Source organism: Eriocheir sinensis, chromosome 23 (assembly GCF_024679095.1).
Source record: "Eriocheir sinensis breed Jianghai 21 chromosome 23, ASM2467909v1, whole genome shotgun sequence".
NCBI lineage: Eukaryota > Metazoa > Arthropoda > Malacostraca > Decapoda > Varunidae > Eriocheir > Eriocheir sinensis.
This window is the reverse complement of record NC_066531.1, coordinates 16,682,477-16,710,068: the sequence shown is the minus strand read 5'-3', so window position 1 is coordinate 16,710,068 and position 27,592 is coordinate 16,682,477. Positions and strand designations below refer to the sequence as shown.

The following is a 27,592-nucleotide window of genomic DNA, read 5'->3' as shown; positions in this document are numbered from 1 at the left end:
CTTTCAGATGTATAGAATAAAAACAAGGGAGAAAATTGAAACGCTGAAAACAAACACAGGGGAGCTAGTAGAAAATTACGAAAATATGAGCACATTGCTGAACGACTACTTACTTTCAGTATTCACACAAGAGGATCGAACGACTATTCCGGAAAGGGTTCAGGTGTACGAGGGCGGGGATGGCGATAAATTGAGGGATATAATCATTACCAGGCAAGTAGTTCAGGATGAAATAGATAAGCTTAAGAAGAATAAGTCGTCAGGTCCTGACGGGATATTTCCGAGGGTATTAAAGGAATTAGGTGATGTACTCAGTGACCCGCTAACCGATATCTTTAAGATGTCGGTAAATACTGGTTATACGCCCAGCCTATGGAAAGTAGCTAATGTGACGCCGATTTTCCAAAAGGGGGACAGGTCAGCTGCTTCAAACTATTGACCAATTAGCTTAACATCGGTTATAGGCAAGATGCTGGAGTCCATAATAGCCAGGAACATTCGGGAGCATCTAGAGAAACATAGCTTAATTCACGACTCGCAGCATGGGTTCACTGAAGGTAGGTCCTGCCTCACCAATCTTTTGTCCTTTTACAATAAAATATTTGAGGCAGTAGACAGAGATGAAAATTATGATGTAATCTATCTTGATATTAGTAAAGCGTTTGACAAAGTTCCTCACCAACGACTGTTGCCTAAATTACAGGCTCACGGAGTGGAGGATAAAGTTTTGAACTGGGTCAAGGCGTGGCTTAGCAATAGGAAGCAAGGAGTGCAAATCAATGGTAAAAGATCTGACTGGGGATGTGTTACGAGTGGGGTCCCACAAGGTTCGGTATTAGGTCCACTTTTGTTTAATATTTATATCAATGACTTAGATAAAGGAATTAGTAGTGATGTCAGTAAGTTTGCAGATGATACCAAGATCGATAGAGTAATTGAGTCGGATCAGGACGCTAGTATTCTCAAGGATGAACTAAACAGATTGTACGACTGGGCGGATAAATGGCATATGGAGTTCAATGTAGGGAAGTGCAGTATTCTGAGTGTAGGTAGGAACAACCCATCTCATAACTATTGCTTAAATGACATTCTCATAAGCAGGTCTGGGTGCGAGAGAGATTTAGGGGTCTTAGTGAGCTCTAATCTCCGTCCAAGGGCACAATGCATTCAAGCTAGAAATCGAGCAAATAGGGTACTGGGATTTATTTCAAGAAGCGTAAGCAACAGAAGCGCCGAAGTCTTCCTCAAACTATGTTTAGCATTAGTTAGACATCATCTTGACTATGCGGTTCAGTTCTGGTCACCCTACTATAGAATGGATATAAAAATGTTAGAATCGGTGCAGAGGAGGATGACTAAGATGATTCAGGGGTTGAGAAACTTGCCATACTAGGAAAGACTCAAACAGTTAAACTTGCATTCTCTAGAAAGGCGAAGGGTGCGTGGATACATGATCGAGGTTTATAAATGGATGAAGGGCTTTAATAAGGGGGATGTTCATAAGGTTTTGTTGGTAAGAGAACCGGGTAGGACACGAAGTAATGGGTTTAAACTGGATAAATTCAGATTCAACAGGGACGTAGGCAAAAATTGGTTTACTAACAGGGTGGTGGATGAGTGGAATAGGCTTAGCAGTCATGTGGTGAGTGCCAATACAATTGTAACATTCAAAAATAGATTAGATGAATTCATGGACAGCGATATTAAGTGGGGTTAGATACACGGGAACTTAGGTTCAAAGGAGCTGCCTTGTACAGGCCTACCGGCATCTTGCACAGTCCTACGTTCTTATGTTCTTAAAGATGGCAGAGGTGAAGAATAACAGCTTCCATATAATTTTCACAAAAGAAGAATTTGTACAACCCCCGGGCCAGGAAAAAGGAAGGGTTATGCAAGATATTCAGTTAACGGTGCAGAAGGTTAAAGAAGGTTTGAACATACTGGATGTAAGAAAGGCGACGGGGCCGGATGGAGTATCAGGGTGGATCTTGAAAGAGTGTAGTGATCAACTTGCAGAGAAACTGCACTTCATAATGAGTGCCTCTCTGAGTGAAGAAAAGGTACCACAAGATTGGAAGAGAGCAAACATGGTACGGTACCGATTTTTAAGGGAGGACCTATTAAATTTCAGACCGGTATCAGTCACTAGTGTGGTTGCGACGAAGATATGTAAGAGACTGGTTAAAAACAGGTGGTCGGATTTATTAGAAAGTGAGAAAATTTTATCGGATTTCCAGTTTGGATTCAGGAAAGGAAATTCTTGCGTCACCAACTTGTTGTGTTACTACTTAAGGGTGACAGATTTAATACAGGAGAGAGAAGGCTGGGCGGATGGAGTGTACCTGGATTTGAAAAAAAAAAAAAAATACATAGTACCGCACGTGGGCAACCATGGACTTCCATCTTCTTCTGTTCCTCGTTGCCCTGATGAACTGTCCACCCGTCATATTCCCCCGTGCCAGCTTTACCAATCCGTCCATGTATTTCACTCTCGTTCTTCCTCTCCCTCTGGTTCCCTCCACCATTCCTGTCATTATCAGATTCTCCAGCCCCTCTCTCCTCATTACGTGCCCAAAAAATTTCAGTTGTCTCAATCTCACCGCCCCCATCAGCTCCCTCCTCTCTCCCACCATCTCCAATACTTCTTCGTTCGACCTTCTTGCCGTCCACGTGATCTTCATCCTCCTCCACAGCCACATCTCCATCGCCTCCAGCCTATTCACCATCGTCTTTGATATAGTCCAACTTTCCACACCATATAACATTGCTGACCACACACGAGTTTTTATTAATCTTTTCCGTGTTTTTTCTTTTTTTTTAATTAAAAAAACTTTTTGTCAATAGGTTCCTCATATTGCAAAATGCGGTCTTTGCTATACCTATTCTCCTTTTCATTTCTGTATCACACCTTATATCTTCGGTCACAACACTTCCCAAATAATTGAAGTTCTCTACCCTCTCCACCGTTCATCGCAGCTCCATTCGTGGTATCTGTGCATTCTTTGACATTACCAACCACTTCGTTCTCTATACCTTAATTGTCAAACCTTTGGATTCCCTTTCTTCTTTTACTCGGTTGAGCATTAATTGTATTTTTTCTTTATTGTCTGCTATCAGCACAGTGTCATCGGCATACCTTTTGTCATTTACATTACGTCCTCCAATACTTATCCCCTCACATTCTCTGATATTCCGCATTATTATTTCTCCATACAATGAAAACAGATCCGGTGACATTACACAACCCTGCATGACACCTCTTCTGATGTTCCGCCATTCTGTCTCTTCGCCATCTACTCTTACACACGCCTTTTGTGCCAGTATAGATTCTTTATCACTCTGAGTTATCTTCCGTTCACCCCAATGCTTTTCAATATTTCCATTAAGTCTTCATGTCTAACTCTATCAAAGGCTTTTTCATAGTCAATAAAGCAGACATACAGGTATCTTTGTTTCTCTATCACCCTCTCAGCCATTGTTCTCAACATAAATATTGCATTACTCGTGCCTTTTCCTTCCACAAATCCACATTGCTCGTCCGAGACCTCATTTCTTATTCTTCCACGTAATCGTTTGAGTATAACTTTCAGTACGATTTTTGTTATTTAGCTCATGATACTGATGGTTCTGTGCTTATCGCAGTCAAGTGTTCCGCTTACTTTTGGTATTGCGATAAACACGTATTTACACATTTGTTCAGTTATCTGTCCAGATAGCATATCAAAAGCCTTTGATAGGGTCTGGCACAAATCTTTGCTTTCCAAACTACCATCCTACGGTTTATATCCTTCTCTCTGTACCTTTATCTCAAGTTTCCTCTCTGACCGTTCTATTTCTGCTGTGATAGACGGTTAACTGTTCTTCCCCTAAACCTATTAATAGTGGTGTTCCTCAGGGTTCTGTGCTCTCTCCCACTCTCTTTCTGTTGTTCATTGATGATCTTCGTTCCAAAACGAACTGTCCTATCCATTCTTACGCCGATGACTCTACTCTGCATTACTCAACATCTTTTAATAGAAGACCCACCCAACAAGAACTGAATGATTCCAGGATGGAGGCGACAGAACGCTTAGCCTCAGACCTTACTATTATTTCCGACTGGGACAAGAAGAACTTGGTGTCCTTCAACGCCTCAAAAACACAGTTTCTCCACCTATCCACTCGACACAATCTTCCAAACAGCTATCCCCTATTCTTTGACAACACTCAGCTATCACCTTCTTCAACACTAAACATCCTCGGTTTATCCTTAGCTCAAAATCTCAACTGGAAACTTCATATCTCATCTCTTACTAAATCAGGTTCCACGAGGCTGGGGGTTCTGTGCCGCTTCCGCCAGTTCTTCTCCCCCGCACAGTTGCTATCCATTTACAGGGGCCTTGTCCGCCCTCGTATGGAGTATGCATCTCACGTGTGGTGGCGCTCCACTCACACAGTTCTCTTGGACAGAGTGGAGTATAAGCCTATTCGTGTCATCAGCTCTCCTCCTCTTACTGTACTGATAGTCTTCGACCGCTTAAATTTCGCCGCCATGTTGCCTCTCTCTCTATCTTCTATCGATATTTTCATGCTGACTGCTCTTCTGAACTTGCTAACCGCGTGCCTCCCCCCCTCCCGCGGCCTCGCCACACACGACTTTCTACTCAAGCTCATCCCTTTACTGTCCAAATCCCTTACGCAAGAGTTAACCAGCATCTTCACTCTTTCATCCCTCACGCTGGTAAACTCTGGAACAATCTTCCTTCATCTGTATTTCCTCCTGCCTATGACTTGAACTCCTTAAAGAGGAGGGTATGAGGACACCTCTCCTCCCGAAATTAACCGATCTTTCGGCCACTCCTCCAACTCTTTTTAGGAGCAGGGTTTTTTTTTTTTTTAACATTTGTTACCTTTTTTATGCCTTTGAACTGACTCCTCTGCTGTAAATATATATATATATATATATATATATATATATATATATATATATATATATATATATATATATATATATATATATATATATATATGTATATATATATATATATATATATATATATATATATATATATATATATATATATATATATATATATATAAAATGTGTGTGTGTGTGTGTGTGTGTGTGTTATTCACGTACGGGCTTGCAGATTATTGTGGATCCCTGTGAGCCACCATCCTCTGGGTGCGACCTTTGAGCTCATTATTTGACCGGTCTATGGATGGGAATGAAGCCAATACACACACTCACTCTCCGGGCTACGATATCACAAATTCTCGATTTACATCCGGTATTAAATTATTGCCATGTGAAGTGGGGTTACACGTGAAAGGAAACATGCCCAAGGTTTTCCGTCCAGCCAGGGAATCGAACCTGGGTTCTTTTTACGTGTGTGTGTGTAATTCTCTCTCTCTCTCTCTCTCTCTCTCTCTCTCTCTCTCTCTCTCATTCACTTAAAGGCTACTATCCATCCTTTTTTTAAATTTCACCATTATAATGATTTCAGCAGGGTAGGGGCAGGTCTATCTGAATGAGGAATGCAGCGCCCTCAACCTCCCCCGAGCTGCCTTTCCCCGCTTTCTCTCTCTCTTCTGTTCATGCTTCTTTCTTTTGGGTAACCGGGGGATTAATACCCTCAGGGGTCCTGCGTCCCTGTCCTATGGCAAGCAGTCAGGCCAGCACCTGATCTAGGCTGGTTGGGGGGAGGGGTTTGCACCCCCTCCCCCCACAAAAAATTACCTCAGCCAAAAACAAATTAAAAAGTATAGGTCGGGGTCGGGGCGCGGGCCTTGACCCCGATCCGGTCTTGCTTCCACGATGCATCCGCATCCGGGGAGCCTGCCGTCAGTGACGGGTGCAGGGCAAAGCCTACGGGACCCCTGCACCTCGAAGGAGGAAGGGCCCCCTAGCCCCTCTTTTTGTTTTGGGGGTGGCCTGGGTGGTGCAGAGGCTGCGCTCGCCCGCAGAACCAGGCCCGGAGCCTCTAGGACGATGATCGACTGCCCTACCTATCAAATGAGCTCAGAAGGCTGAGGGTGGACATAGTAGCAATCTCTGAGACAAGGAGGCCTGGCAGTGAAGGGGGGCACATATTTTACTGGTCCGGCATGAGCAATGGCTTCCATGTCAGGGGGGTAGCTATGGGCATCTCCAGCCAACTGCTGCCATATGTGGTTGAGGTTGCTCCGGTTGATGAGCGTATAATGCGAGTGAGGCTGAAGCACACACTGGGCTTCATGTCTCTTGTTGCTGTGTACGCTCCTACTGAGATGCGTGAAACTGAAGAGATGTTCTACGCCAAACTCGACTCCGTATTAGACCAGTGCCCCCCCCCGAACGCACTCATTGTCCTGGGCGACTAAAATGCTATTACTGGCACTGACAAGGTTGGCTACGAGATAGGTGTCGGTCTCCATGGTTCTGGTTCCAGGAACATCAACAGCTCTCTCCTCCTGAATTTTGCCTTCCTCTTGCAGACTCCTATGTTCTTATGTTTTTATGTTCTTAATACAAGGCTCTGTCGCGTAGGACTAGAGCTCCCCTGAGGAGAGACAAGGAGAGGTATGTCAGGAGTCTCGCTGAGGAAATCGAGGGCCATTTAAATGCGAATGACCCCAGACCTGCTTATCGAGCCGTGAAGAAGCTCCGCTCCAAGTCTCCCTCTAAGGTGAGCGCTATCCGAACAGCTGACGGCTGCCTCGTGTCTAACATGAATGGGCAGAGGGCACGTTGGGCTGAGAACTTTGAGCAGCTGTACATGGTGGACTCTCCATGTCGGCAGCTTCCAGTTGCTGGATTGCAAGTGGTGGATGCTGACCCACCCATTGACGAAAGCTCATCCTCTCTGGTTGAGGTCAGAGAGGCTGTGGCTAAGTTGAGGGGTGGGATGGCACTTGGCGCCTGTAACATCAGTGCGGAGCTGCTCAAAGCTGGAGGTGAGGCCATGATCCGCGGGTTGCATGCGGTCTTGACTGCCGTATAGCAGTCCGGTACCATTCCTCCTGACTGGAAGAGGGGGTTGGTCGTTCCTATCTGGAAGGGGAAAAGGGACCGCCATGACTGCAATAACTTTTTTTTTTTTTTTTTTACAGCAAAGGAGACAGTTCAAGGGCACACAAAAAACAAACATTAATAAAAAAAAGCCCGCTACTCACTGCTCCTAAAAAGAATCCAAAGAGGTGGCCGAAAGATAGGTCAGTTTCGGGAGGAGAGGTGTCCTGATACCCTCCTCTTGAAAGACTTTAAGTTGTAGGCAGGAGGAAATACATATGAAGGAAGAGTGTTCCAGAGTTTATAAGCGTGAGGGATGAAATAGTGAAGATGCTGGTTAACTCTTGCATAAGGGGTTTGGACAGTATAGGGATGAGTAGAAAGTCGAGTGCAGCGGGGCCGCGGGAGGGGGGGAGGCATGCAGTTAGCAAGTTCAGAAGAGCAGTCAGCGTGGAAATATCGATAGAAGATAGAAAGAGAGGCAACATTGCGGCGGAATTTAAGAGGTAGAAGACTATCAGTATGAGGAGGAGAGCTGATGAGACGAAGAGCCTTAGCCTCCACTCTGTCCAGAAGAGCTGTGTGAGTGGAGCCCCCCCACACATGAGATGCATACTCCATACGAGGGCGGACAAGGACCCTGTATATGGACAGCAACTGTGCAGGGGAGAAGAACTGGCGGAGACGGTACAGAACGCCCAGCCTCGAGGAAGCTGATTTAGTAAGAGATGAGATATGAAGTTTCCAGTTGAGATAGTTGTTTGGAAGATTGTGTCGAGTGGATAGGTGGAGAAACTGTGTTTTTGAGGCGTTGAAGGACACCAGGTTCTTCTTGCCCCAATCGGAAATAATAGTAAGGTCTGAGGCTAAGCGTTCTGCAGTCTCCAGCCTTGAGTCGTTAAGTTCCTGAAGGGTGGGTCTTCTATTAAAAGAAGTTGAATAATGCAGAGTGGAATCATCGGCGTAGGAATGGATAGGACAGTTCGTTTTGGAAAGAAGATCATCAATGAACAACAGAAAAAGAGTGGGAGATAGGACAGAACCCTGTGGGACACCACTGTTAATAGATTTAGGGGAAGAACAGTGACCGTCTACCACGGCAGAAATAGAACGGTCAGAGAGGAAACTGGAGATAAAGGTACAGAGAGAAGGATAGAAACCGTAGGAGGGTAGTTTAGAAAGCAAATATTTGTGCCAGACCCTATCAAAAGCTTTTGATATGTCCAGCGCAATAGCAAAAGTTTCACCGAAACGGCTAAGAGAGGATGACCAAGAGTCAGTTAAGAAGGCTAGGAGATCACCAGTAGAACGCCCCTTGCGGAACCCATACTGGCGATCAGATAGAAGGTCAGAAGTGGAAAGGTGCTTTTGAATCTTCCGGTTAAGGATTGATTCAAAAGCTTTAGATAGACAAGAAAGTAAAGCAATAGGACGGTAGTTTGAAGGATTGGAGCGGTCACCCTTCTTAGGTACAGGCTGTATGAAGGCATACTTCCAGCAAGAAGGAAAGGTAGATGTTGACAGGCAGAGGCGAAAGAGTTTGACCAGGCAGGGTGACAGCACGGAGGCACAGTTTTTAAGGACAATAGGAGGCACTCCATCAGCTCCATAAGCCTTCTGAGGATTGAGGCCAGAGAGGGCATAGAAAACATCATTTTGAAGAATCTTTATAACAGGCATAAAGGAGTCAGAGGGGGGATGAGTAGGAGGAATATGCCCAGAATCGTCCAGAGTGGAGTTTTTAGAAAAAGTTTGAGAGAAGAGTTCAGCCTTAGAGATAGATGAGACGGCAGTGTTGCCGTCAGGACTGAGGAGTGGAGGGAAAGATGAACAAGTGAAGTTGGAGGAGATGTTTTTGGCTAGATGCCAGAATTCACGGGAAGAGTTAGAGAAAGCAAGGTTTTGACATTTTCTATTAATGAAAGAATTTTTGGTTAGTCGGAGAATAGATTTGGCACGATTTCGGGCAGAAATGTAAAGTTCATAATTAGCATTAGTTTGAAGGCTCTGGTACCTTTTGTGAGCTACCTCTCTATCATTGACAGCACGAGAACAAGCGTGATTAAACCAAGGCTTTTTTGCGTGAGGAGTAGAGAAAGAACGAGGAATGTATGCCTCCATTCCAGAGACAATCACCTCTGTGATGCGCTGAGCACACACAGAGGGGTCTCTATCCTGGAAGCAATAATCATTCCACGGGAAATCGGAAAAGTACATCCTCAGGTCGTCCCACCGAGCTGAAGCAAAATGCCAGAAGCATCGCCTCTTCGGTGGGTCCAGAGGGTGTACAGGAGCTATAGGACAGGATGCAGAAATAAGATTGTGATCGGAGGAGACCAACGGAGAGAGCAGTTTGACAGAATAAGCAGAAGGGCTTGAGGTAAGGAAGAGGTCTAGAATGTTGGGCCGATCTCCAAGACGGTCGGGAATACGTGTAGGGTGCTGGACCAACTCATCTAGGTCGTTGAGGATAGCAAAGTTGTAGGCTTGTTCACCAGGATGGTCAGTGAAACAGGATGAAAGCCAAAGCTGGTGGTGAACATTGAAATCTCCTAAGATGGAGATTTCAGCGAAGGGAGAGTGGGTCAAGATGTGCTCCACTTTAGAATTCAAATAGTCAAAGAATTTTACATAGTTGGTAGAGTTAGGTGAGAGATAAACAGCACAGATGTATTTAGTAATAGAATGACAGTGAAGTCTTAACCAGATGGTGGAAAATTCAGAAGAGTCAAGGTCGTGGGCACGAGAGCAAGTGATGTCGTTGCGCACGTAGGCGCAACATCCAGCTTTGGATTGACATGTAGGATAGAGATAGTAGGAGGGAACAGAGTAGAGATTGCTGTCAGTAGCCTCAGAAACCTGTGTTTCGGTAAGGAAGAGAAGGTGAGGTTTAGAGGAGGAGAGATGATGTTCCACAGAATGAAAATTAGAGCGAAGACCGCGAATGTTGCAGAAATTGAGAAGAAAGAGGTTCGAGGAGTTATCAAGACACCTCTCGGGTCGGCAGCCAGAAGGGGAGTCCTCCCTGGGGGAATTTGTGGCCCCCCCCCCAGTCGGGGACTCCGAGGCTTGGTGAATGTGCGCCATTTTGAAATTTTAATTTTGGGAAAAGGTGTATATGTTGTGAATGTAGTGTGGTGTGGATAAAGAGAGGATCTGTCTTTAGAGAGCATGCTGAACTACTCTCCGGTGTTGGTGAGACAATAGGGAAACGGTTAGTGAGGACATTGGAAGGGTCTTTGGAGGGCTTCAACTCCCTTCTCACCTCCCATATATACCTCACCGGGAGTGGCTTGCGCCCGTTCGGTAGGTGTCTTCCTACCTACTCCAGCCGTAGGTATTACACTGCTCAGTGTGCCAGGCAAGGTGCTTGCCCACCTATTGCTGATGCGAATTTGCAGCCAGCTGCTGAAGCTGCAGAGACCTGAACAATCTGGGTTCACGCCTGGTAAGTCAACAACTGACCGTTTCCTAGCGCTTCGCGTACTGGTGGAGCGCCGACGTGAGTTTCGACAGGGGATGCTTGCCGCCTATGTCGATCTCAAGAAGGCGTTCGATTCAGTGCATCGTGAGGCACTCTGGTATCTTCTGCGACTCCGCGGGATTCCTGAAAGGACTATTGGTTTGCTGACTGGCCTGTAATCTGGGACAGAGTGTTGTGAAGTGTGTGTGTTAGTGTGTGTGTGTGTGTAGGGGGGGGGGGTTGTCCAGCTTATTTCCCGTGAATGCGGGAGTGAGGCAGGGGTGTGGCCTTGCCCCATTGCTTTTCAACACTTGTATGGAGTCATTGTGGAGCATCCAATGGCAATGCCAGGGTCACTGACCTTGTTTTAGCTGATGATGCAGTGATCCGGGCGGAGTGGCTGGAGGTTTTGGTGATGGCTCTCGAGGCACTGCACGAGGAGGGGAAGCCCTTGGAACTCCAGGTCTTCTGGACCAAGACCAAGGTGCAGGTGTTTGGAGGCTTGCTGCATGACACAGTACAGTCTGTTCATGCGTGTGGCGAGGACATTGAGATCTCATAAAGTTTCTCATACCTTGGTAGCGTAGGTCAAAACAACGGTGAGTCTGGCCAGGCAGTCTTACGGGGGATTGGTCTAGCCCACGGTGTTATGGACTCGCTCAGCGCAATAATATGGTGTTGTCGACGCCTGTGCTGAAGGACAAAACTCCGGATCTTCAAGTCCCATGTGCTCCCTGTCTTACTCTATGGCTGTGAGACATGGACACTAGATGGGGACTTGGAGAGGCGGATCGATGCCTTTGGTGATAAATGTCTACGCAGAGTCATGGGATATCGCTGGAATGATTTTGTGTTAAACCGGCGACTACCCCGTGAGACTGATTCGACATGTATTACCTGCATAGTCCGTCAACGCCAACTCCGGCTATACGGGCACGTGACACGTTATCCGGAGGCTCATCGGGTTGTCTCTGTAAGAGACAATCCTGAGTGGAGGAGGCCAAGGGGACGCCCACGGAGTTCGTGGCTTGAGCAAGTCATTAGATCCTGCCGGAAGGTATTCGGGTTGGGAAGGGGGCCTGCATGGAGACTCCCCCGGAGTGAACCCCAGGGCTTGGCGTCGTAGGTGGGCGAGGCAACGCGCCCCCCGGCGTATGCCCCCATTGATTGATTGATTGATCTATCTGCCTCTCCCTTCAATGTCCTCTTGGAACAAAACCATCTGTCATTAACCTACACTCCCATTGCAGTCTTTCCTCACCTTCGTCATTCCTCCTATTCAATTTCTTCTTCCTAACAACCCTCACCTCATCTCACAATATTACTATACCCCAACTTTCTCTCTCATTCTAGTCCTCCTTTTCCTCTTCTGTTCGACGCAGCCTTGACCTAATTTCACAAGCAGGTTAAGGTTACGAACAAGCACTCCTCATGTTAATGTGTCTCTTCCCCCCTTGGACGCGGCCCCGCACTCACCCCGCGGCCTCCCTTCCCTTGGTGCGCAGGGCGCGGTGGTGGCGCACAACCAGACCTAGGGCGTGATCGTGAGCAGACAGAGCCTCGTTCTGCAGCACCTGAGGCGGGAACACGCGGGGAACTACACGTGCGGGGCCACCAACCACGAGGGTCACAACACAAGCAATGCCGTCATAGTACCCATCAAACGTTCTGCTCTCTCTCTCTCTCTCTCTCTCTCTCTCTCTCTCTCTCTCTCTCTCTCTCTCTCTCTCTCTCTCTCTCTAAGTTCACGTAGCTCTCATAAAGAACATAAGTGCACAATTTTTCTTCTCCGTCTTCCATCTCGACAGTATCGGCGTCACTGGGGGCCGCTTTCACAGTCATTTTGTTTGTTTTGATCGTTACCAATGGCTGTTATCGCCGCTATAGTATTCCCACGTAAAACTGTCCGATGGCGTAGTGGCGGCTGCGGGGTAAGCCTAGCACCGCACCTTACTACACATTCTCAACAGCTCTCCCTTCCTCTGCAGCCGCCACTACCCCATAGGCCAGTTTCACGTGGAAAATTATAGCGTCGATCGCCGCCATTGGTAACGATCAAAACAAACAGTGACTGTGAAAGCGGCCCTGAGTGTCGGGGCTTATTTCCTATCATGGTATTGCAGGGCAGAAGACAGACGGACAGACAGACGGACACGGCGCCTGTTGAGTAGCTCTCGTGTCAGTGGCTGCAGTGCTGTAATGTACATCACTTCATTTTTCATTTAAACGTCAAAAACGAGACCATTTGAATTTACATCTAACGTAACAAACCTTTTCGTCAAATTTGTCTATAGTGAGACTTTCAATCCTCAATCTCCTCAAAAGAAAATGGAAGAAATGTTTAACTCAAACACGGCGACATATTACGGTGCTTCTATTACTATTCCTAAAACTTTTGATTTTCTTATTATCACCAAGATGATGATTACTGTACTTGTAATTTATTACTATACTCGGTCATCAATACCTATTTCTGTTAACTTCGTATATGATTCCAGTAATCGCTGTTAATTTTTTTATAAAGAATATGCATCTTTTACAATCGTATTGTGATTACAAAACACTATAATTGAATTTAACTAATTATTGTTAAAAGTAAACAACGATTAAATAAATGTTAAACAAGATAATGAAAAAATATGTCGTCTGCAACACATAAGAACATACACAAGAACATAAGAACGTAGCAGTCTTCAAGAGGCCGGTAGGCCGGTACAAGGCAGGCCATGTGAACCTGTGAATCTAACCCCACCTAATATCACTGTCTTTGAATTTATCTAATCTATTTATGAATATGACAATTGTATTGGCACTCACCACATGACTGCTCAGCCTGTTCCACTCATCTACCACTCTGTTAGTAAACCAATGTTTGCCTACGTCCCTGTTGAATCAGAATTAATCCAGTTTAAACCCATTACTACGTGTCCTACCCGGTTCTCTTACCATCAAAACCTTATTAATATCTCCCTTATTAAAGCCCTTCATTCATTTATAAACCTCTATCAAGCCACCTCACACCCTTCGCCTTTCTAAACAATGCAAGTTTAATTGTTTGAGTCTTTCCTCGTTTTGCAACATGATGTGTCCTAATCTAGTACATCTAATACAGTAGAAAAATTGCATTCCGTTAAGATCACAAGAAAATATAAACCTTGTACTTGTAATAGTCATTAATATTACTATATCATTAATAATAACCCATGTTTGATGCAACTATTTTTTTTCATGTCTAATGTCAAAAGACAACTCGAACCAACTGCTTCTTCTCCTTGTCTTTGATTCAATAATGTGGCCTTGCGAGCACACGTGTGGGCCAAAGAATCCTGCAAGCAACTGGTGGATAAGTCAAGACAAACTTTCCCATAGACGAAAAAGTAAAACTACAAGACAAACTTCCCCATAGACGAACATAAAGTAAAACTACAACAGACGGAAGGAAAGACTGTTGGTATAATGTACAGTCGCGATATGAAGTGATGTCGCCGTGTACGTTTATTTTCGATCACCCAAGTATCGTTATATATTTTCAAGAGTACCATTATTTTCCTGCATCTTCATCATAACTTAACTAAATATATTTTAGAAGCTAGAAAAAAAATAGAAAATAAATATTCAATGATGTCTTACGAAGACTTGTCGAAATATTTTGACACAAAGTGTTTTCGTTCACCAAGGAAAGAGTCAAATGAAGTCCAATTATCGACATATTACTCAAACAGAAAGTAAAATTATCTTTTCATGATCATTGTTGACAACACTAAATCTAACATATGCGCAATATATAGGACATGCATAATTAGTCGATATCCGAAACTAGGATGACGTAATTGATTTAATTTATACTCTCGTATGATGATGACGTCATCGCCCGCGCACCATACCTATTATTCAGCCCTGACTCATTCTTTGCCTTTCGTGGTCAACATAACGATAACAAAAGCTGTCCGTGGACTTCTAATGCATGATAGTGATAAAGGGAAGATGCCCACAGCAGTGTTGCAAGTAGGAAAAATCAAAATGTATCCACGTGATCTTCAAAATGTACCAATTGGAACCAAAATGTATCAAATTTATCATCTATCTATTAAATAAAATTACTTATTGCGTTACGTCACTGTATGAATTATTTTCTTTAATTGCGGCTGAAAGCGACGTATGGAATCATCAAGAGAGAAGAGAGAGTCTCTCTCTCTCTCTCTCTCTCTCTCTCTCTCTCTCTCTCTCTCTCTCTCTCACACACACACTATGACTCTCATATAGGTTGATGGACACTGCTATTATCTTCGTTACTATCTATTCATCTATCATTCATCTATCTATCTATCTATCTATCTATCTATCTATATATATATATATATATATATATATATATATATATATATATACACATTATATATATATATATATATATATATATATATATATATATATTGTATTAATAATTGTGTATTAATAACTGCAGAAGACAATTCATGGAATGACCCAGAATATATATATATATATATATATATATATATATATATATATATATATATATATATATATTTTTTTACGTCGCGGCCTATTGCGCTGGTAGGCTTGTTCCCAGTGGATCCTGATGGTCGGTCCAAGGCTTCTTGGTCCGGTGGGTCCTGATGGTCGGCCCAGCCTGTTCTGGCGCAGGCGAGTGTTTATAGTGGCGCCATCTTGCATTGGCTCATGCTGCCTCCCGGAGCTCATCTTTAATCCTAGAATCTAGAGTCCGGTTGATAGGTGGTCTTATGGACAGCATGTGGGTAGTTTAAGCCACTCGGCGGCGGCTGAAAAATACCAGCTTGGTGGCATCGGTCGGGGATTGAACTCGCCTCCTCCTGGACGCGGGGCCGTCTTGCTATCCTTCCAGCCACCGTATATATATATATATATATATATATATATATATATATATATATATATATATATATATATATATATATATATATATATATTCTGGGTCATTCCATGAATTGTCTTCTGCAGTTATTAATACACATAATTAATATATATATATATATATATATATATATATATATATATATATATATATATATATATATATATATAGATATATATATATATATATATATATATATATCGCCTAAATCTGAACAACGTATAACAACTGTTTTGCAAAGATAAGCACACGACGAGAGCTAAATCATTTCAAGGTTGTCTTCAGTACTTCAGCACTGAAGACAACACATGACATTCGCAGTTGCATTTTTTAAAGCAAATGAATGTATAATTGTAATTCAGGTACTACTATGTTATTTTACCGTGTTTTACATCACAACGTATTATAGATTATCATTAAAAGGGAACATTATAACATAAACAATAAATACACATCGCTTCCGTTACCTTCAAGTGCTCCCGTACGAAACATTTTGAGAGCGGCGACATCACTTCATATCGCGACTGTATATCGTTCACTCTCTCCCCGCGGATTACGTGTGCCAATTTGGGCATCACTAACCCCTAAGTGTAAATACACGAAGTCAAGTCATACGCAGGTTTATGGGAGGAGACACGGCCGAGGCGTGGTTTATGCGCGACACTGCTTGGAGCCAAACTAGAGAACGTAGAAACAGGGATTTAGAGAAACGAGAAAGGGGGACTAATTTAAATCAATCACTTCATCATGCCCTCCTTCACATCCAACACCGCCGTTTGTAGTCATTGAAATTACAGTCACGCAATAGCACAATAAAAAGACATTTTTTCGTCAGTGGCTTGCCTGAACGCGCTGTGAAAGAAGACAAGAATGCACATCCAAAGTGAACATACGGCCCCAACTTTAGTCACCCCTGAACTGGCGGGTATTTTTTTTTTAGCTCCAAGTGACGTCATCTCGCTGCTCCGCCCCAAAACCGCCTCCTGCGCGTACCGGTCCCAGTTTTGAAGCAAGGTGACTTGACTTGGTATATATAGACTTAGACTAACCCCAATACTAATGAAGCGTGCTCGATAAACGGGAATAAATGGCGGCGTAACTCTGGCTGGCCGCTCATATTTATCCTCGCGGCCGTAAATATGGACTTGAACACAACCCGCTGAACGGAATTAATGAATGATGACGTATCGTTCAACCCCAAACCTAAAGCCACACACCCCTTTTTTTTTATTTATCACGAAACATTAGAAAAAAACCCGACTACCCCTTTCCTCTGATAACCACGGGTAAGGCTGCACATGGGAATAAGTAAAAATGGAATACAACACAACACAACTTATGGGTGATGACTTAATAATACAGCTCTTTACTGCATTGGCGAGAGAGTGGCAGTGGGAGACGGTGGCTGAATGGATAGCATGACGGCGCCGCGGCCGAGTGGCTTAAAACTACCCACATGCTGTCCAGAAGACCACCTATCAACCCAGACTCTAGATTCTAGGATTAAAGATGAGCTCAGGGAGGGCAGCATGAGCCAATGCAAGATGGCGCCACTATAAACATTCGCCTGCGCCAGAACGGGCTGGGGCGACCATCAGGCCCCACCGAGAAGAAGCCTACCGGCGCAATAGGCCGCGACGTAAAAAAAAAAAAAATAATAAAATAAAAAATAAATCCCCCCCCCCCCCTCCCGCGGCCTCGCCACACACGACTTTCTACTCAAGCTCATCCCTTTACTGTCCAAATCCCTTATGCAAGAGTTAACCAGCATCTTCACTCTTTCATCCCTCACGCTGGTAAACTCTGGAACAATCTTCCTTCATCTGTATTTCATTTCCTCCTGCCTACGACTTGAACTCTTTCAAGAGGGGGTTATCAGGACACCTCTCCTCCCTAAATTGACCTATCTTTCGGCCACTCCTTTAACGCTTTTTAGGAGCAGTGAGTTTCGGGCTTTTTTTTTTTTACATTTCTTATCTTTTTTGTATGCCCTTGAACTGACTCCTCTGCTGTAAAAAAAAAAAAAAAAAAAAAAAAAATGCTGTCTGGATCTTCAATCAACCTTAACTTCAGCAACTTCGGTCAAGAGCACCGGGAGGCAGCATGGGCCAAACAAGTCATACATCACGCCAGCCACCATAAATAAAATTAGCTTGCGCTACTAACAGGCTGGGGCCGTCTATAACGCCCCTCAAAAAACCCTACCGGCGCTACAGACAACACAAAAAAGTGTAGTCCATCCGATCCTGATCTGCGCATGCGCAGAACCCAATGTTTACTATCACACAGTGTTGATATTCTAGTTTGTCCAGGCAAGATGGCGGCAATACAGCATGCTAGTTTTTATGAGAGAATGGCCAAATTCCAGGATGACATTCAAGGGTTATCACATTTATCACATTTACCGACATACAAGGGGTATAGGTTATCACATTTATCACATTTACCGACATACAAGGGGTATAGGTTATCACATTTATCACATTTACCGACATACAAGGGGTATAGGTTATCACATTTTTCACATATACCGACATACAAGGGGTATAGGTTATCACATTTATCACATCTACCGACATACAAGGGGTATAGGTTATCACATTTATCACATTTACCGACATACAAGGGGTATAGGTTATCACATTTATCACATTTACCGACTTACAAGGGATGCAAGTCATCTCACCAATCACATTTATCGACGTACAAGGGGTGCAGGTTATCTCACCAATCACATTTACCGACGTACAAGGGGTGCAGGTTATCTCACCAATCACATTTACCGACGTACAAGGGGTGCAGGTTATCTCACCAATCACATTTACCGACGTACAGGGGGTGCAGGTTATCTCATCAATCACATTTACCGACGTACAAGGGGTGCAGGTCATCTCACTTATCACATTTACCGACATACGGGAAGGTGGGGCAAAACAGCACCCTTAAGGTTTCACTCCAGATTTTGCATCAATTTTGTAGTATATTCAGAGATAGCTGGTGTTTTTGCAATCTTTATTCATCATTAAACAAAATAAACTCTCTTAGGAAGAACTACTTTGGATCCTTTACTCATGAATTAAAAAAATAAAATAGCCACAAGTGGACCATTTTGTACAACGGGTGGGGCAAAACGGACCTCACGTATGGGGCAAAATGTCCCTCATATGGAAATGCTTGGTAACATGCCAAACATACGTTTTGACGGAGAATCACATTAGAAAGATTACTTAACAAAACTAAAATAATCTAGTTCTTATTCCATTAGAAAATAATTGCTCTTAGGCTCAGTAGCATGAACAACAATTAGTTCCTATAAACTACTCACAAATGAAAAGTGATATTACCTTCCCGAACATCAAGTTCTTATTCCATTACAAAAATAAATGATCTGTGGCTCAATAGCATGAACACCAATGAACTCTCATGAAACTACTCACAAGTGAAAGTGAAATTACCTTTCTGAACATAAAAGTTCTTAATGCATTACAAAAATAATTGTTATTTTGCTCAATAGCATGAACAACATGAACTCACAAACGAAAAGTGACATTACCTTCCTGAACATAAAATTAATATTCATATAAAAGAAACAGAGAACACTTTGTCCTTATCTTTGTTCAGTGAAGTTGTGAGTTAGTTAGCAGCAAAAAATAATTATTATTGTTAAGTGGGCCGTTTTGCCCCAAGGGCAATGAAAATGTTAACAACAATCTCAGCGGAACAATGGTGGTGCAGAAAAATGTTTCAGTAGTCAGACTCATGCACAGAGTAACACCAAAGAATCATGCAATAACACATGAAATTATGAGTCACAGTATTCCTACAAACACGATTTTATCAGACCCTTACCAATAGATCAGCTGGTGATAAAATATTCTGGGATTTTTCACACACAAACAAACGACGGCGTCCAAACTTGCCCCGATGTTACAGCTGACTAATGAGCCGAGGAGTAAGTCCATATCATTATCAATAGCTGGCAGAAGCTAAAAACACAGAAAACGGGGTGGTCCATATTACCCACCTATGCCATTTTGCCCCACCTTCCCCTACAAGTTGTGCAGGTTATCTTATTTATCACATTTACCGACATACGAGGAGTGCAGGTTATCTCATTTATCACATTTGCTGACATACAATAGGTGCAGGTTATCTCATTTATCACATTTGCTGACATACAATAGGTGCAGGTTATCTTATTTATCACATTTACCGACATACAAGGAGTGCAGGTTATCTCATTTATCACATTTGCTGACATACAAGAGGTGCAGGAATCAACTTTCATATTTCATGCATTTTCCAAATTCAAAACATACGTCATCATTTACTTTCATAAAAACAAATATAAACTCGGGTGGGACAGATCACAATAAGTAAGCGAGAAAAGACATGGTACCGTGCCGAAAATAATCCGCCCTGTGTATGTAAACAAAGTCCGCGCATGCGCAGATCAGGATGGGATGTTCACCCATAGCGGATCGTTGGCAACACTGCTTACATCACAATGGCCGCTTCCCCGCTCCAACCAAAACAAATGTAGGCTATGCCTCTTCACTGGTGTTCTAATGCGATTCTGTTGATTTCTCGACCTCATTTGAAATGCATATTAGTCGATTTCATGCTCCCCCACCCAAAAACCCCGTGTTCCCACAGGTCCCCCAAGATCTTTTAGGGAAGGGGATAGGCATAACTTGAAAAGAGGCATAACTCGAAAAGTAGACATTTGCGACGGAAATGAGGAACAAAATCACGGAATTCTCTACATCTATCAGCAGAAAAACATGAACCACGTGAGAAAATCGTTGGTTGGGTGAAACCGTAAATTGACCAAAAAAAGTTACTGCAAAATAATAGCAGTTTTCTTAAATGCATAATAATAACTTAGTATTCGTAAATGCAAAGTAATGGCTTAGTTTCATAAATGCAAACGAATCGCTTAGTATTCTTAAATGCAAAATAATAGCTTTGTAATTCAATTCAATTCACAATAGCCAACTAGTTTCCTACATGCGCCGGCTGGCATGGTCGATGACGTCATTACATAACATTGTCAAGCGAGAGTTAAATGGTTTCATCATTATATATTTTTAGATCATATCAGAATATTTGTGGAAGTTATCAATGTTTTCTTCGTATTTTCTTAGGGAGGATGTTGCAGGAATGAATACAACATTTATTCAAATGCATAATAGCGTTGTAAACAACTTTAGCTGTCCTTGACTAAATTTGAACGAAATGTAAAAGAGACATTTTCGTCCACAAATTACAAACTTGTTATCAATGTGCACAACTGACAAATTCATATATAATAAATTATGGAGAGTGTATATGTAGTGACATATCTGAACATTAGCCTCTTTCCATGCGGTGTATATATTTTAAAGTCAGGGCCGGTGAACGAAACTCAGTGGACAGTGTGTCAACACTTGTGTCCCACGATTGTACAACAGTAGTTTTCCTGGGTTATTGGTCATGGAGATCCCTGACTTTAGGCACTGTAAAGCCAAAGACAGGGAGGGGATGGTAGTTGGGGTAGTGCACTGCCATTTGAGCTATGTAAAAAAGCAACGAAAAGGGGGTGGGGGGGTGAAAAGGGGCAGTATACACTATTTGCCGTTTCTGTTGTAACCGACGGTAAATTTTACGAGCTCACATAACTATACACGGAAGGAAGTACTCTTGTAGATGATACAATCCTTTCACTTTCTTATTCCAGAAACATCAGTACAAACCTCTTGTGCTGCTACGAGGCAACCCACGGAAGTACTTACCAGGAATCGGTGTTCGGTCCCTCAGGCTGCCCCTCCGTCGCTGCGTCAATCTGGGTTACACGCGACACAGCAACTGGTCACATGCGTTCGGAAGAGTATTTAGGAGCGTCAAAGGGTACGAGATGGTTACACTTATGACAGGGCACGCGCCACTACCGCCGGACTCCTCATATGTGAGCTCCGTGACCTCAGGCAGCCGTGCGCCACCCTGCAGTGTTGCCACCGGCCGTTGGGGTAGATTCCTGGGACAAGGTTAGAGGTCTCCTCAGAATATTATACTCAGTATGACTTGATTAACGATGAGTGAAGGGTATTTGCTTTGGAGACTATTTGAGAAATTATAACCCGCTAAGAGTTAAAAAGTAAAGTTGATTATGGCGGAATCTGAAAACTTTCCATCGCCTATAGATGACTGAACTTCTGTTGGAGAAACAAGCAATGAAACCTACTCGTCCCCGGATCCGATGCGCGTTAACAAACAACGTCGTTGTCTGAGAGTTACAATGCATTTCTTATACATTTTTATTTTCTTGAAACTGAAGTTTACGAGGATTCAAAACAATTACTTCCTTAAAACGCTGAGCTGCATACACAAAACAAAGCAAATATTACAAGTGTAAACACAAGATTTACTTATGCTCGTTAAGTGCTTGCTTTGTGCCTACGTGTGGAGCGCGGCCACCACTAGTGGAGGGGTACAGTGGAAGTGATGCAACATCTTGTAAGGATGACACGACAGTGTAGCGCAAGTCATATGCAACCCTTACCTCCCATGATGGAGGCTCGTTACTCTTCATAAATTATTATACCTACCCTTCGTGATTCCCCTCAGTTTAGTGAGGACATAAAGGTCAGTAGACGTATTTTTTTCTCTCTCTCTCTCTCTCTCTCTCTCTCTCTCTCTCTCTCTCTCTCTCTCTCTCCACCCCCCACCCCACACCTCCGGTCCCTCGGGGTATCAATTTTTTTCCCGTCCGCTGCTGATTGTTAATAAAAAAACTTGACTTTGGAAATAAGCGAGATACGAGCATTTTCAATTTAGATCTGTTTGCTTGAATTACACTGTACGTGTAATAATAATAACAATAATAATAATAAACGGTTTATTTCATGAAGTACCAGGCAGCCCTAGAGCTGAAAATATACATCAATGGAAGATTAAATGAAATGAATGAGACAAATGAACAAAGTAGTATGATCGAAAATAAAAAGGAAAATAGAAATAACAATATCAATAATCCTAGTAAAGATAATAATAATAATCATAATAATAATAATGATAATAATAATAGTAATCATAATAATAATAATAATAATCATAATAATAATCATAATAACAACAACAATAAGTCCTAATGAAAAATATTTACAAAACATACAAATTGTCAGAGCTGGGCACTTCCGTACCTCTGTCCGCACCTCCGCTCCTCCGGACCTGCGGACCTTTAAACGAGGTGCGGAGGTCCGAAGTGCGGAAAGTTTTTCAAAAGTGCGGAAGTAACAGGTGCGGAACGGCAGTATTTTAAGTCCGTACCTCCGCACCTGAGGTTTTCAAGGATAAAAAAATGAAAACGACAAACAGTCCGCGCTCTGCAGTAATACTTCCGGTCGTTTACGCGGTCTGTGCTGCAGGGCATGTTTTCCCGCCACTTGAGTGACGTCACTCATTCAGATTTACGGCCCGGTGTTGCATGTGTACTGAGGTATGATAATTATGATGAGTGTAAAAGTAGTTACTTTACTTCAGGTGGTTTAGATTCTATGCGTTAAAATGACAATAATGATAACAAAAATAATGGTAATAATAATAATAATAATAATGATAATAATAATGTTGCTGCAGTATTGCCTTGTATTTCTTTTTTTTAAGGTACGGACTAGATTTTTCAGGCGCGCTTTAATAGTTTTCGGTACGGTACCGGAGGTGCGGAGGTGCGGTACCGGAACGAGTGAAAAAATTTTAGGCGCGGAAGTACAGGTACGGACTATATGTGTTTCGAGGTGCGGAGGAGCGGTACCGGACTACCCGATATCCAGTAACGCGCCCAGCTCTGCAAATTGTGCTGCTCTTAATTTGCATTGTTGATATATTTGACCATCACGGGCACTGCGCTGTTCTTATAGCGGTCAGTCCGTGCCCGTATCGGGGCAATAATGTTGTGGTGTCGCACTGAGTGCTGAGGGCGGTTCACTGCGGGTGGGAGGATGTGTCTGTGTCTGGGCTGGTTGAGAAGCTTGGTTGCGAACCGGTGTAGTAGGGTCTCGTGACGGTGTTGTAGGCTGGTGAGATGGAGGGAGTCGAGGGCGTCCTGATAGCTGGTGTAGTGAGGGCCCAGGATGATTTTGCAGGCTCGCTTCTGGACGCGTTCAAGTTGGCGGCGCTGCGTGATGTTGATGGAGGAAGACCACGCTGGGGACGCGTATGTCAGTTTGGGGAGGATGAACGAGGAGTACACGCTCGCCAGCGCACACTCAGGGGCCCACAGCGTTTTGAGTCTCCTCAGCAGGTACAGGTTATAGGTGGCAGATCTGGTGCTCTGGGAGACGTGCTCCATGTGAGCTTGTTGTCCAGGGTGACTCCAAGTAGTTTTGCTGATGTAACTACCCGGAGGGGAGTGTCGTTGATGGACACCACAGGGGGGGCAACAGGGGCAGAGGAGGTGTTGATGTGTAGGAGTGTAGTTTTGGTGTCGTTGATGGTGACCATGTTTTGTGTTGTCCATGTGTAGGTTGTGTAGTGTTTCCTGGAGGTGGGAATAATCTGGGTTGCTGTTGTCAACTGTTACTCCCACTGTGGTGTCGTCCACGTACTTCCAGCAGTGGGGTGTGTGGGTCAGGGCGTCATTAATTAGGATAAGGAAGCACAAAGGGCCCATTTTGGACCCCTGAGGTACCCCGCAAGTAAGGTGTAGAGGAGGGGAGGCCACTCCCTGAAATCTCACCACCTGTTTACGCTGGTGCAGGAAATCAGCCAGCCAGGAGACCAGGTTAGGGTGAAGCCCTAGGTTTATTGCTTTGTTGATGACTGTGGTATGGTGAACTAGGTCAAAGCCTTTCGGAAATCAATAAAGCGAGAGAAACTGATGTTTTGCGTTTTTCAAGATTTCTGTAGGCAAAGTCCAGGAGATTAATTAGTCAGTGTGTGGTGGAGGTTGACTTGATATTGCTGTACTGTTGTGGGTCTATGAGGGAGCAAGATGAGTGTAAGTCCACTTGAAAATGAAGGCTTCACACAGGAGGCTGGGAATGGGGTGATAGAAATAGGCCTCAAGTCACTCAGTGATTGAGGGTGGTGGTCTTGGGAATCGGAGTGACATATGCTGTTTTCCAGTCAGCAGGACACTGGCTTTGACGGAAGGAAGCGTTAAAAATAGAGGCGAGGGGTGGCCAGCCTGGGGCAAACTCCTGGTACAGTTTGATGGGGAGATCAGTGGGCGTGGTGAACCGCTTTGTTTAAGTTGGCTTAGTGACCTGGCGACCTCATAGGCCTCAACCGTGGGGAGTGGTGATGGGGCAGCCAGGTAGGCTGGGAGTGAGGTAAGGTCCAGTCTGGGGAGGGACTGATAGATGACCGAGAAGTGTAGATTGATGGCCTCGGCTGCTTCGGGTGGCGGGAGGTGAGATACGCCCGGGATGGAGGGGGCTTTGTTGTTCAGTCCACACCAGGCCTTAATTTTTGAGAACCATTTCCCAATGTTAGCTTGGTTGAGGCTGTGGATCTTTTGGGGGTAGTATGTGGCCTTGGCTCGTTTGATTTCCCGGATAACTTTGTTGCGGAGGGGCTTGTAGAGTGTAGGGTTGGTGTGGAAGGCGTCATTTCTCTGTTCAATGAGACGTTTTATTCTGGGTGTAATCCACGGGGTGTCTGAAGGGTGCACTCGTCTTGATTTTAGCGGGAAGAAGTGGTGGTAAGCTGCGGTAATTGTGCTGGTGTAGTTGCTCCATTTTTGGTGTGTGTGTGTGTGTGTGTGTGTGTGTGTGTGTGTGTGTGTGTGTGTGTGTGTGTGTGTGTGTGTGTGTGTGTGTGTGACTGAGGACTGAATACATTTTTTGGCTCGGAGCTCCTAGTTAGGGGGAAGTGGGGTAAGATGATTGTGCTGGTGCGGTAATTGTGCTGGTGTAGTTGCTCCATTTTTGGTGTGTGTGTGTGTGTGTGTGTGTGTGTGTGTGTGTGTGTGTGTGTGTGTGTGTGTGTGTGTGTGTGTGTGACTGAGGACTGAATACATTTTTTGGCTCGGAGCTCCTAGTTAGGGGGAAGTGGGGTAAGATGATCCACTTTTTAGATTTTTCGACCTGGGGTCTTCCCTGGTAACGTGACCCTGTCTCTGTCAGTGTTCGTTTGAGCAGCTGTCATTTACCTTTAACCATAAACAAAATTGATATTCTTCTGATAAGGCTTTCACCTTTTTAAAGCCTTTAAAAAAGAGGATAGTACACATTTTTTTTATGTATCAATAGTACATATACATCCTTTTAAAAGAATAAAAAATCCTTTTGAAAATTTAGCAAAATGCACTTATGTCCATCAACAGGCCTACGAGAGATTGAATCTTCCCAAGTCACATGGGAACACAAACTGGTTCGACTTTCGCAGACTACCAGACAAGTTTTTCGGAGCTGGTAGTGTCACCGAAATATCTTTTTTATCGAATGATGCTTCATCATTGTGGTCGATTATGAAGGCCTGTTTGCTTTCAATGGGCCTGTGTCCCGGGATTCTCTTCATGAAAACTCCCTCGATTTCATCACCGTCGATTACGTCGACTCTTGCGACATATCTTTGTGTGGTTCCCTTCATGCTATGAATGTTCACTACCACGAAACCGCCTTCCATTAACTCGTCATCCGATATATCGTCATCAGAATCTTGTGTAAGTGAATCCATGGTCTCGCATACATCGTCCTCACTATCATCATCCGAAGTGGCATTATAGATGCTGTCTGTCTTGACTTTTGTCTCTTACCAAACAAATTCTTCACAATTTCTTTATTCGCCTTGGCGGCCTATTTTCTTCTCTCTCTCTGCTGCTACTTCATCCCGGACTGGCGTATCAGTCAGTATTTTTTGGCCCTTTTCTTTTCTTTCTTTCTTCTTTTTCCATCGTCGAATGCAGCGGAGGCCCTTTTCATCACATCGAGGGTACAGGGCCTGGCCCGTTTTTCTGATGTACTTTCGCGGCATCTGATATCAAATAGATTACAATGAGGATTAAAAATAATAATTCACACATGATGGGTAAGATGAACTGATGGTTCATCTGTCCCCAAACTTAAAGGTTCATTTTACCCCTCCGCGGCCATTTTGAATAAATCGTTTGTAAATACGTTAATACAAACCGTTACCATCGAAAACATGGACAGAAGAATTATCAAATACTAAACTAATCACCAGCAATTTGCAACAAAAGTAAGACTAATACATACCAGAGTAATTGACGATATTCTCGGCTTCCAATATTTTACTTTTCAATGGAAGAAACATTTTTTGCTGTAAAAACTGACAGACTCTCCACAGGAACGTCTCGCTGCTACCAGAGACACGTGGTGACTACTGGTTTGGTTGTGCAGCATTAGAGCTTGATGCAATATGTGATCACGTGATCGCAAGGGGTGGTTCATCTTACCCTACGGTTCATCTTACCCCACTTTCCCATTCTCGTATTACAGAGGTATCTGACACAGTTGCACGACGCACGGGGGAGATAACCTACCCCCCTTTTCAAGGCCACAGCACTCTAGCTTCCTCACCCGCAGGCAGAGCTGTTGTTGGTAGCGAGTGTTCTTAGTACTAATCGGTTCACGGATAGAGAAACTCAATATCCGTCAGGGTTACTTTATTCGACAAAAATACATCAAGTTTATTGAGGCAAACACAACACAAGGAAAAGGTGTTTGTGTGGGTATGCGTTTCAGTGAATGTTGTTTGTGTAGGTTGACATTTATGTTGGTGTATGTATAACAATGTGTAACGGTGGACAACAAAAGGACATAGACGGACAGTCAAAGGTAAACGAGTACAAGAAAGATAAACATTGAAGACACGACGCGGACAGAGACAAGGACTGACGATGAACATGAAAACACAGAATTTTAAAGTCTCTATGCAGTGCACCATTTTCTTGTATCACTGAGGGGAAGGAACACGCGATTCGAGCGGTGATCACTATAGATATTCCCCCAGTGACTTGCTAGAAGGAACGATATCTTCCTGGTGCGGACTGGTGCAGACGGTGTTGTTTCGGCGACGGAGAGATGGGCGCCTGGTCTGGGGCCAGCAGGTACGGCGGCTTGACCCTGTCTATGGAGACCGCGTCCTGAGAACCATGTTTGTCCATCGTGACAGTCTTTTCTGGTCCGTCTCAGGACGCGGTAGGGTCTCGGTAGGGCTGCTGCAAGAGCCGCCGAACGGCATCCACGCGCACGAAGACGTGGGGTGCAGGTGTCGAGGTCCTGGTTGACGAAGGTCTTCT

The 27,592-nt window shown here is 43.9% G+C and overlaps 1 protein-coding gene across 2 annotated transcripts in view; it reads right to left on the bottom strand.

Annotated features, from left to right (window-relative positions):
* Positions 1-27,592, bottom strand: part of LOC127002511 (uncharacterized) — a 102,376-nt gene that overhangs the window by 18,184 nt on the left and 56,600 nt on the right. The window contains exon 1 of one of the 2 annotated variants that reach the window (XM_050868565.1): positions 21,123-21,276. The exons of the other annotated variant lie outside the window; for it this stretch is intronic. The gene's annotated coding sequence lies outside the window, so the exon portion shown is untranslated. Of the gene's footprint in view, positions 1-21,122; positions 21,277-27,592 lie in introns of those variants that run through there. 2 annotated transcript variants of the gene reach the window in all.